This window comes from Physeter macrocephalus, chromosome 1 (genome assembly GCF_002837175.3).
Source record: "Physeter macrocephalus isolate SW-GA chromosome 1, ASM283717v5, whole genome shotgun sequence".
NCBI classification, from domain to species: domain Eukaryota; kingdom Metazoa; phylum Chordata; class Mammalia; order Artiodactyla; family Physeteridae; genus Physeter; species Physeter macrocephalus.
This window is the reverse complement of record NC_041214.2, coordinates 26,104,337-26,116,555: the sequence shown is the minus strand read 5'-3', so window position 1 is coordinate 26,116,555 and position 12,219 is coordinate 26,104,337. Positions and strand designations below refer to the sequence as shown.

The 12,219-nt window shown below is 38.2% G+C and overlaps 1 protein-coding gene across 1 annotated transcript in view; it reads right to left on the bottom strand.

Annotated features, from left to right (window-relative positions):
* The window catches only part of GK5 (glycerol kinase 5), an 81,593-nt gene that overhangs the window by 56,433 nt on the left and 12,941 nt on the right, over nt 1-12,219 (bottom strand). The gene's annotated exons all lie outside the window — the stretch shown is intronic.

Here is a 12,219-nt window from a genome sequence, read left to right as displayed (position 1 = left end):
CCAGACAAAGATACTACAAAAAAAGAAAATTATAGCCCAACATCACTGATGAATATAGATGCAAAAATCCTCAACAAAATACTAGCAAACAAACTCCAACAATATATTAAAAGGATCATACACGATGATCAACTGGGATTTATCCCAGGGATGCAAGGAGTCTTCAATATATGCAAATCAATCAATGTGATACACCACATTAACACATTGAAGAATAAAAACCATATGATCATCTCAATACTGCACACAAATCTCTTACATTCCTATACACCAACAATGAAAGATCAGAAAGAGAAATTAAGGAAACAATCCCATTCACCATTGCAACAAAAAGAATAAAATACCCAGGAATAAATCTACCTAAGGAGGTAAAAGATCTCTACTCAGAAAATTATAAGACATTGATGATAGAAATCAAAGATGACACAAACAGATGGAGAGATATACCATGTTCTTGGATTGGAAGAATCAGTATTGTGAAAATGACTATACTACCCAAAGCAATCTACAGAATAAATGCAATCCCTATCAAATCACCAATGGCATTTTTTACAGAACTAGAACAAAAAAATCTTAAAATTTGTATGAAGACACAAAAGACCCTGAATAGCCTAAGCAATCTTGAGGGAAAAAAACGGACTTGGAGGAGTCAGACTCTCTGACTTCAGACCATACTACAAAGTTACAATAATCAAGACAATATGGTACTGGCACAAAACCAGAAATATAGATCAAAGGAACAGGATAAAAAGTCCAGAGATAAACCCATGCATCTATGATCAACTAATCTATGACAAAGGAGGCAGGGATATACAATGGAGAAAAGAGTCTCTTCAACAAGTGGTGCTGGGAAAACTGGACAGGTACACATAAAAGAATGAAATTAGAACACTCCCTAACACCATACACAAAAATAAACTGAAAATGGATTAAAGACCTAAAAGTAAGACCGGACACTATAAAACTCTTAGAGGAAAACATAGGAAGAACACTCTTTGACATAAATCACGGCAAGATCTTTTTGACCCACCTCCTAGAGTAATAGAAATAAAAGCAAACAAACAAAAAGAGTTTTCTGGCATCTGAGGGGTGGGGGGGAACGAGGAGAAAAATAAAACGAAAGTTCAAAGTTTTAGACCTCCTAACAGCAATTCTAAGGAAAACAAAGTTTCTATGGCCATGATGACAGAATGTACCATGGACACTGGAGGAAAAAACAATGAGCTGGGAAGAGGAGGCGCTGGCTGGGGCTGGATGAACAATAGGTTGTTCCACAGGGTCAAATCTGTCTCTCTTTTTCTCTCAACAATGAGCAAGAGGACTTCCCTGGTGGTGCAGTGGTTAAGAATCCACCTGCCTATGCAGGCGACACGGGTTAGATCCCTGGTCCGGGAAGATCCCACACCAACTGAGCCCATGCACCACAACTACTGAGCCCACGTGCCGCAACTACTGAGCCTGCATGCTACAACTACTGAAGCCCACATGCCCAGAGCCTGAGCTCCACAACAAGAAAAGCCACTGCAATGAGAAGCCCGCGTACCGCAACAAAGAGCAGCCCCCGCTCGCCACAACTAGAGAAAGCCTGTGCACAGCCACAAAGACCCAATGCAGCTGAAAAAAAAAAAAAGAGTACCTAGGGACTTCCCTGGTGGTCCAGTTGTTAAGACTCTGTGCTTCCAATGCACAGGGCGTGGGTTCCATCCCTGGTTGGGGCACTAAGATCCCATATGTCCCACGGTGCAGCCAAAAAAAAAAACACAACAAGAAAACAAAACAAAACAAAGCAAGAAAAGGGAAGAGTACCTCTCTGGAGGAAACAAGCCATGCCTGCCTAAACCTGTGGGATATCTCCATATTCACATTTCCCAAACCAAACACTTCATCATGTTTCCTTCTACCTACCCTCCTCACCACGTAACTCATTCCTCCTCTTATATTCTCTATAATTTCTTTCACGTCCTTCCAAACATCAAGACCAGAAATAGTGGTAAGATAATTTTTTTAATTAAACTGATTTTTTTAACTGAAGTGTAGTTGACTTACAATATTATATTAGTTTGGGGTGTACAACATAGTAATTCAATATTTTTATAAAATATATGCCATAGAAAGATATAAAATATTGTCTATATCCCCTGTGCTGTACATAACATCCTTGTAACGTATTTATTTTACACCTGGTATTTTGTAGCTCTTCATCTCCTTCACCTATCTTGGCCCAACCCTGACACCTCTCCCCTCTGGTAACCACTAGTTTGTTCTCACTATCGGTAAGCCTGTTTCTGTTTTGTTATATTTGTTCATTTGTTTGTATATGTTTCATTTGTTCTGCATATTAAGTGAAACGCAGTATTTGTCTTTCTCTGTCTGACTTATTTCACCAAGCAGAATACCCTCCAAGTCCATCCATGTTGTTGCAGATGGCAAAATTTCATCCTTTTTTATGGCTGAGTAATAGTCTTATATATAAATATATATATACACACACACATATATATAGTCCTATGTTTCTATATATATAACACATCTTCTTTATCCTTCTATCTATTGATGGACACTTAGGTTGCTTCCATGTCTTGGCCATTGTAAATAATGCTGCTATAAACACTGAGGTGAATATATCTTTTCAAATTTGTGTTTTCATCAGATAAATACCTAGGAGTGCAACAGCTAAATCATATGGTAGTTCTATTTTTAATTTCTTGAGGAACTTCCATACTGATTTCCATAGTGGCTGCATCAATTTACATTCCCACCAACAGTGCACAAGGGTTCCCTTTTCTCCACATCCTTGCCAACATTTGTTATTTTTTTTCTTTTTGATAATAGCCATTCTAATAGGTATGAGGTGATATCTCATTGTGGTTCTGAAATGTATTTCCCTGATGATAAGTGATGTTGAGCATCTTTTCATGTGCCTTTTGGCCATCTGTATGTCTTCTTTGGAAAAATGTCTGTTCAGATTCTCTGCCCTTTTTAAATTGGGTTGGCTATTTTTTTTTCATATTGAGTTGTATGAGTTCTTTATATATTTTGGATAGTAAACCCTTACCAGATGTATCATTTGCAAATATCTTCTCCCATTTGGTAGGTTCCCTTTTTGTTTTGTTGATGGTTTCCTTTGCTGTACAAGAGCTTTTGAGTTTGATTATGTCCCATTTGTTTATTTTTGCTTTTATTCCCCTTGCCTAAGGAGATAAAGCCAAAGAAATATAGCTATGACCAATGTCAAAAAGTGTAGTACCTATGTTTTCTTCTAGTTTTATGATTTCAGGTCTTACATTTAGGTCTTTAATTCATCATGAGTTTATTTTTGTAAATAGTGTGAGAAAATGTTCTAAGTTCATTCTTTTATGTGTAGGTGGTCCAGTTTTCCCAATACCACTTATTGAACAGTCTTTTTTAAAAATTATATATTCTTGGCTTCTTTGCCATAGATTAATTGACCATGTGTGTGTGGGTTTATTTCTGGGCTCTCTATTCTGTTCCATTGATCTATTTTGTGCTGATACCACACTGTTTTGATTACTTTAGCTCTGTAGTATAGTCTGAAGTCAGAGAGCAGAGATACCTGCAACCTTGTGCTTTTTTCTCAAGACTGCTTTACTATTCAGGCTCTTTTGTGGTTCCATACAAATTTTAGGATTATTTGTTCTAGTTCTGTGAAAAATGTCATGGGTATTTTGATAGGTATTGCATTAGATCTGTAGATTGCTTTGGGTAGTATGGATATTTTAATAATGCTAATTCTCCTAACCCATGACCACGGGATATATTTCCATTTATTTCTATCCTCTTCAATTTCCTTCATCTATGTCTTATAGGTTTCAGAGTATGTGTCCTTCACCTCCTTCATTAAATTTATTCCTAGATATTTTATTTTTTGATTTATAAATGGGATTCATTTCTTTTGTTATTAGTGTACAGAAATGCAACAAATTTCTTTATATTAATCTTGTATCCTGCAACTTTACTGAATTCGTTTATTCTAGTAGTTTTTTTGGTGGAGTCAAAGGTTTTCCTTGGGGCTTCCCTGGTGGCGCGGTGGTTGCGCGTCTGCCTGCCGATGCAGGGGAACCAGGTTCGCGCCCCGGTCTGGGAGGATCCTGCATGCCGCGGAGCGGCTGGGCCCGTGAGCCATGGCCGCTGAGCCTGCGCGTCCGGAGCCTGTGCTCCACAGCGGGAGAGGCCACAGCAGAGGGAGGCCCGCATACCACAAAAAAAAAAAAAAAAAAAAAAAAAGGTTTTCCTTATATAGTATCATGTCATCTGCAAACAGTGGTAGTTTTACTTCTTCCCTTTCAATTTGAATGTCTTTTATTTCTTTTTCTTGTCTGATTGCCATGGCTAGCACTTCCAATACTATATTAAATAGAAGTGGGAAGAGTGGGCATCCTCATCTTCTCCCTGATCTTAAAGGAAATACTTCCAGCTTTTCACCACTGAGTATGATGCCAGCTGTGGGTTTGTCAGATGGCCTTTATTATGTTGAGGTTTGTTCCTTCTATGCCAACTTTGTTGACACTTTTTATCACGAATGGATATTGAATTTTGCCAAATGTTTTTTCTGCATCTATTGAGATGATCATGTGATTTTTATCCTTGGTTATGTTAATGTGGTGTATCATGTTAATTGATTTGCAGATATTGAACCATCTTCACATCCTGGGAATAAATCCCACTTGATCATGATGTATGATCCTTTTTACATATTGTTGAATTTGGTTTGCTAATATTTTGTTGAGGATTCTTGCATCTATTTCATCAGCTATATGGGCCTGTAAATTTTTTTTGTAGTATCTTTATCTGATTTTGGTATCAGGGTAATGCTGGCCTCATAGAATGAGGTGGGAAGTGTTCTCTCCTCTTTTATTTATTTATTTGTTTCTCTGTTTGTTTATTCATTTATTTATGGCTGCATTGGGTCTTCATTGCCGCACGCAGCTTTCTCTAGTTGCAGCGAGCAGGGGCTACTCTTCATTGCGGTGCATGGGCTTTTCATTGCGGTGGCTTCTCTTGTTGCAGAGCACAGGCTCTATGCACGTGCGCTTCAGTAGTTGTGGCACACAGGCTCAGCAATTGTGGGTGCAGGCTCTAGACACAGGCTCAGTAATTGTAGTGCACAGGCTTAGTTGCTCCATGGCATGTGGGATCTTCCTGGACCAGGGCTAAAACCATGTCCCCTGCATTGGCAGGCACATTCTTAACCACTGCGCCACCAGGGAAGTCCACCTCTTTAATTTTTTGAAACAGTTTGAGAAGCATACATATTAACTCTTCTTTAAATGTTTGGTAGAGTTCCCCTGTGAAGTCATCCAGTCCCAGACTTTTGTGTGTTCGGAGTCTTTTGATTACTGATTCAATTTCAATACTAATAATCAATCTATTCAGATTTCCTGTTTCTTCCTGAGTCAGTCTTGGAAAACTATGTTTCTCGGAATTTATCCACTTATTCTAGGTTGTCCAATTTGTTAGCATATTACTGTTTGCATTATTCTCTTATGATTGTATTTCTGTGATATCAGTTGTAACTTCTCTCAGTTGTAACTTCTCTTTCATTTCTTATGTTTTAAATTTGAGCACTCTCTCTTTTTCTTAATGAGTGTTGCTAAAGATTATCAATTTTGTTTATCTTTTCAAAAAAACAGCTCTTAGTTTCATTTATCTTTTCTATTGTTTTTTGGTCTCTATTTTATTTATTTGCACTCTGATCTTTATTATTTTTTTCCTTCTACTGACTTTGGACTTTGCTTGTTCTTCTTTTTCTAATTCCTTTAGAGGGAAAGTTAGGTTGTTTATTTGAGATTTTTCTTTTTTCTTGAGGTAGGCTTCTATTACTATAAACTGCCCTCTTAGAAATGTTTTTGTTGTGTCCCATAGATTTTGGACATTGTGTTTCTATTTTCATTCATCCCAAGGTATTTTTTGACTTCTTCTTTAATTTCTTTGTTGACCCAATGGCTTTTTTATAGTATGTTTTCAGTCTCCACTTGTTTGTGTTTTTACCAGTTTTCTTCTTGCTATTGATTTCTAGTTTCACACTGCTGTGGTCAGTAAAGATGCTGGATTTAATTTCCATCTTCGTAAATTTACTGAGACTTCTTTTGTGACCTAGCATGTGATCTATCCTGGAGAATGTTCCATGTGCACTTGAGAAGAATGTGTATTCTTCTGGTTTAGAATGTAATATTCTACAGATATCTATTAAGTCCATCTGGTCTAAAATGTCATTTAAAGCCAATGTTTCCTTATTGATTTTCTGTCTGGATGCTCTATTCATTAATGTGATTGGGGTATTACAATCCCCTATTATTATTGTATTACTGTCAATTTCTTCCTTTATGTCTGTTAATATTTACTTTATATACTTAGGTGCTCCTGTATTGGGTGCATATATGTTAACAAGTCTAATATCCTCTTCTTGGATTGACCCCTTTATCATTATTTAATGCCCTAAATTGTCTTTTGTTATAGATTTTGTTTTAAAGTCTATTTTGTCTGATATGAGTACTGCTACCCCAGCTTTTCATTTCCATTTGCATGAAATATCTTTTTTAAACCCTTCATTATCAATGGGTGTGTCTTTAGCTCTGAAGTGAGTGTCTTGTAGGCAGCATATACATGGATCTTGGTTTTTTAATCTAATCAGCTACCCTATGTCTTTTGATTGGAGCATTTAGTCTATTTACATTAGAAGTGATGATTAATAGGTATGTATCTATTGCCATTTTGTTACTTGTTTTCTGGTTGTTTTTGTATTTCTTTGTTCTTTTCTTCTTTTAATCTCTTCTCTTTGGGTTTGATAACTTTTTTTTTTTTTTTTTGCAGTACGTGGGCCTCTCACTGTTGTGGCCTCTCCCATTGCAGATCACAGGCTCTGGACACACAGGCTCAGCAGCCATGGCTCATGGGCCTGGGTTTGATAACTTTTTAAGTATTATGTTTGGGTTCCTTTCTCTTCTTTTTCTGTATCTACTGTAGGTTTTTGGTTTGCAGTTACCATGAGGTTCATATCTATAAATATATCTACTTGTTTTAGAATGATAGTCATTTAAGTTCAAACACATTCTAAAAGCTCTACTTTTTTTTACTAAGCCCCCCCCAACCAACATTTTATGTTGTGGTGTCATAGTTTACATTTTTATGAATATCCCTTAACTGTTTATTGTAGTTATAGTTGATTAATGGTTAATTTTACAATTTTGTCTTTTAACCTTCATAGTAGCTTATTTAAGTGGTTGATCAACTGCCTTTACAATATATTTACATATACCAGTGAGATATTTTTCCTTCAAATAAATATTTTCTTATTTCTTGTTATAGGCCTTTCTTTTTCACTTAAAGAAGACCCTTTAACATTTGATGTAAGGCCAGTTTAGTAGTGATGAACTCTTAGTTTTTGCTTGTCTGGGAAACACTTTGACTTTGTTGGGTAGAGTATCCTAGGTTGTAGGTTTTTCCCTTTCAGCACTTTAAGTATATCGTGTCACTCCCTTTTGGCCTGCAAAGTTTCTGCTGAAAAATCAACTGGTAGCCTTATGGGAGTTCCTTTGTATGTGACTCTTTGTTTTTCTCTTACTGCCTTTAGAATTCTCTCTTTAACATTTACCATTTCAATTATGACATGTCTTCATGTGGGTCTGTTTGGCTTCATCTTGTTTGGGATTCTCTGTGCTTCTGGACCTGCGTATCTGTTTCCTTCTTCAGGTTAGGGTTCAGCCATAATCTCATCAAATATGTTTTCTGCCCCTTTCTCTCGTCTCCTTCTGGGACCCCTATAATGTGAATGTTAGTATGGTTGATGTTATCCTACAGATCCCTTAAACTGTACTTTAAAAATTTTTTTTTTCTTTTTGCTGTTCTGATCATGTGATTTCCACTATTTTGTCTTCCAGGTCACTTATGCATTCCTCTGTATTACCTAATCTGCTGGTAATTCCTTCTAGTGAATTTTTCATTTCAATTATTGTATTCTTCAGCTCTGATTGGTTTTTCTTTATATTTTCTAGTTCTTTGTTAAAGTTCTTACTGTGTTCCTCTATTCTTTTCCCGAGTTCGGTAAGCATTGTTATTACTATTGCTTTAAGCTCTTTATCAAGTAAATTACTTATCTCTGTTTCATTAGGGTTTTTTTTTTCTGGGGTTTCTACTTATTCTTTTGTTTGGAACATAGTCATTTGTCTTCTCACTTTGACTTTCTCTTTTTGTCTCTATGAAATTAGGTGAAACAGTTACCTATCCCAGTTTTAAAGGCATGTCCTTGTGTGGGAGCATCCCCATGCAGTCTGCATGTGCCCAGTGGTTTTGGTGGGAGAGTTGGACCTGAAGTGAGCACTAACCATGTCTTCACCTGGGGTGCACTGGCAGCTGCCACCTTAGCAGGGCATGGGGCTGGAGTAGGAAGAGTTAGAACTGGAGCCAGGTGTGAGCTGGGGCTTCTCCCAGGCTTAGAGCAGGTCCAGAGCCAAAGGGGCTGGAGTTGCAAATCTGAGCTAGTGCCACTTCTCCCCAGTGTGATAGCGGTATCCACTTTGGTCAGAGGTAGGGCTGGGGCCTGAGGGGCTAGAGCTGCAAATGCAAGCTAGCTCAGCTTCTCCCTGGTGCAATGGTTGTTACTGCCTTGGTTGGGAACAGCACTAGAGCAGGTGGGGCTGGAGCAGGAGACCAGTTCGGGCTGGGAGGTGTGCTGGGGCACTCCTGGTAGGATGGACAGAGCATGAGGTGTTTTCAATATGCTGCTTCTGCACTGTGACTGGGAGCAGGCAAGTCTGTGTACACTCTTCAAAACTGGAGTCTCAGTTTCTATGGCTCTATGATAAGCCCTGCTGGTTTTCAAACCAAGTAGGCTTATCTTCCTTGTGCTTGACCTCAGGGCTAGGATGCCCAATATGGGGCTCAAACCCCTTGATCCTTAGGGAGGATGCCCAAGCCTGTGATATCCCCTCCTCTTCTGGGCCACCCACTAGGGGTGTGGGTCCCGATTAGATCACTTCTCCTTCCTTCCCACCAGACTCCACTTTCCTTAATAACCTTGGTTGTAGAAGAGCCATTCTGCTAGTCTTCAGGCTGTTCTCAGAGAGAGCTGCTCTATATGTCATTGTAGTCTTGATGTGTTTGTGGGGGGAGGTGAGCTCAGGGTCTACCTACTCCACCATCTTGATCCTACCCAGTCAACTACTGGAAAATTTAAACTTCTTCCTCTTTCCTAACACTGAATTAAAGGCCAAGTCCACATGAATTCACCCTGATTATACTTCTTAGATTTACCCTTACCCCCTACATCTACCACTTTTCTTCCCCACTGCCCCAAGCTCAAGGTGCCCTTTGGAATCTAGGGCTTTGTAACAGAGAAACATTTTACATTTATTGTTTTTAAGACAAGAAACACCTGTTGAAGGCAATAATGGGGGTAGTGGAAACAGCATATTCTTTGGGATCAAAAAGATAATTTGGAATCTTGGCTTGATTTATTAACTGAGTGACCTTGAATAACTTACTTATTTCTCCGAGCCTCAGTTTCTTTCTCTGTAAAAACACACTTAACAACTAAATAACAGGTTTGTTGTAAGGATACTGGAACCTGAAGGAAGTATCACAGGTAATCACTAAATGGTAGCCATTATGGTATTACTATTGTGTTTAATCCATACATACCTCATATGCTGTAGGTACTTCAGTATTAAATTTGGAGTAGACTGAAAATATAAATCATATTATATAGTCTTGTTTCTGAAATTTTTCAGGTTCTCCTGAATCTTTTTAGGTATAAACTAATTTTTCAGATCTTCAATCCATGCTTATTTGAATTTTAATGAAAGCAAGTCTTTTTATTACTCTTACTTTATGTAAGTTAGAACCAGCTGACATGCAGCAAGCTTTGTTTTTTTAACATCTTCATTGGAGTATAATTGTTTTACAATGGTGTGTTAGTTCCTGCTTTATAACAAAGTGAATCAGCTATACATCTACATATATACCCATATCTCCCCCCTCTTGCATCTCCCTCCCACTCTCCTTATCCCACCCTTCTGGGTGGTCACGAAGTACTGAGCTGATCTCCCTGTGCTATGTGGCTGCTTCCCACTAGTTATCTATTTTACATTTGGTAGTGTATATAAGTCCATGCCACTCTCCCACTTGGTCCCAGCTTACCCTTCCCCCTCCCCATGTCCTCAAGTCCATTCTCTATGTCTGCGTCTTTATTCCTGTCCTGCCTCTAGGTTCTTCAGAACATTTTTTTTTTTTAGATTCCATATATATGTGGTAGCATACGGTATTTGTTTTTCCCTTTTTGACTTACTTCACTCTGCATGACAGACTCTAGGTCCATCCACCTCACTACAAATAACTCAATTCGTATCTTTTCATGGCTGAGTAATATTCCATTGTATATATGTACCCATCTTTTTTATCAATTCCTCTGTTGATGGACATTTCGTTTGTCCCATGTCTTGGCTATTGTAAACAGTGCTGCAATGAACATTGGGGTGCATGTATCCTTTTGGACCATGTTTTGGTTTTGGATATATGTCCAGGAGTGGGATTGCAGGGTCATACGGTAGCTTTATTTTTAGTTTTTTTAAGGAACATCCATACTGTTCTCCATAGTGCCTGTATCAATTTACATTCTGCATTTCTCTAATGATTAGTGATGTTGAGCATCCTTTCATGACTTTGTTGGCAATCTGTACATCTTCTTTGGAGAAATGTCTATTTAGGTCTTCTGCCCATTTTCGTATTGGGTTGGTTTTTTTTTTTTTTTTGATATTTACCTGCATGAGCTGCTTGTAAATTGTGGAGATTAATCCTTTGTCAGCTGCTTCCTTTGCAAATATTTTCTCCCATTCTGAAAGTTGTCTTTTCGCCTTTAGTTTACAATGGTGTGTTAGTTCCTGCTTTATAACAAAGTGAATCAGCTATACATCTACATATATACCCATATCTCCCCCCTCTTGCATCTCCCTCCCACTCTCCTTATCCCACCCTTCTGGGTGGTCACGAAGTACTGAGCTGATCTCCCTGTGCTATGTGGCTGCTTCCCACTAGTTATCTATTTTACATTTGGTAGTGTATATAAGTCCATGCCACTCTCCCACTTGGTCCCAGCTTACCCTTCCCCCTCCCCATGTCCTCAAGTCCATTCTCTATGTCTGCGTCTTTATTCCTGTCCTGCCTCTAGGTTCTTCAGAACATTTTTTTTTTTTAGATTCCATATATATGTGGTAGCATACGGTATTTGTTTTTCCCTTTTTGACTTACTTCACTCTGCATGACAGACTCTAGGTCCATCCACCTCACTACAAATAACTCAATTCGTATCTTTTCATGGCTGAGTAATATTCCATTGTATATATGTGCCACATCTTCTTTATCCATTCATCTGTCGATGGACACTTAGGCGGCTTCCGTGTCCTGGCTATTGTAAGTAGAGCTGCAATGAACATTGTGGTACATGACTCTTTTTGAATTATGGTTTTCTCAGAGTATATGCCCAGTAGTGGGATTGCTGGGTCATATGGTATTCTACTTTTAGTTTTTTAAGGAACCTCCATACTGTTCTCCATAGTGGCTGTATCAATTTACATTCCCACCAACAGGGCAAGAGGGGTCTGTTTTCTCCACACTCTCTCCAGCATTTATTGTTTGTAGGTTTTTTGATGATAGCCATTCTGACTGGTGTGAGGTGATAACTCATTGTAGTTTTGATCTGCATTTCTCTAATGATTAGTGATGTTGAGCATCCTTTCATGACTTTGTTGGCAATCTGTACATCTTCTTTGGAGAAATGTCTATTTAGGTCTTCTGCCCATATTTGGATTGAGTTGTTTGTTTTTTTTGATATTGAGCTGCATGAGCTGCTTGTATATTTTGGAGATTAATTCTTTGTCAATTGCTTCAATTGCAAATATTTCCTCCCATTCTGAGGGTTGTCTTTTCATCCTGTTAATGGTTTCCTTTGATGTGCAAAAGCTTTGAACTTTCATTAGGTCCCATTTGTTTATTCTTGTTTTTATTTCCATTTCTCTAGGAGGTGGGTCAAAAAGGATCTTGCTGTGATTTATGTCATAGAGTGCTCTGCCTATGTTTTCCTCTAAGAGTTTGATAGTGTCTGGCCTTACATTTAGGTCTTTAATCCATTTTGAGTTTATTTTTATGTATGGTGTTAGGGAGTGTCCTAATTTCATTCTTTTACATGTAGCTGTCCAGTTTTCCCAG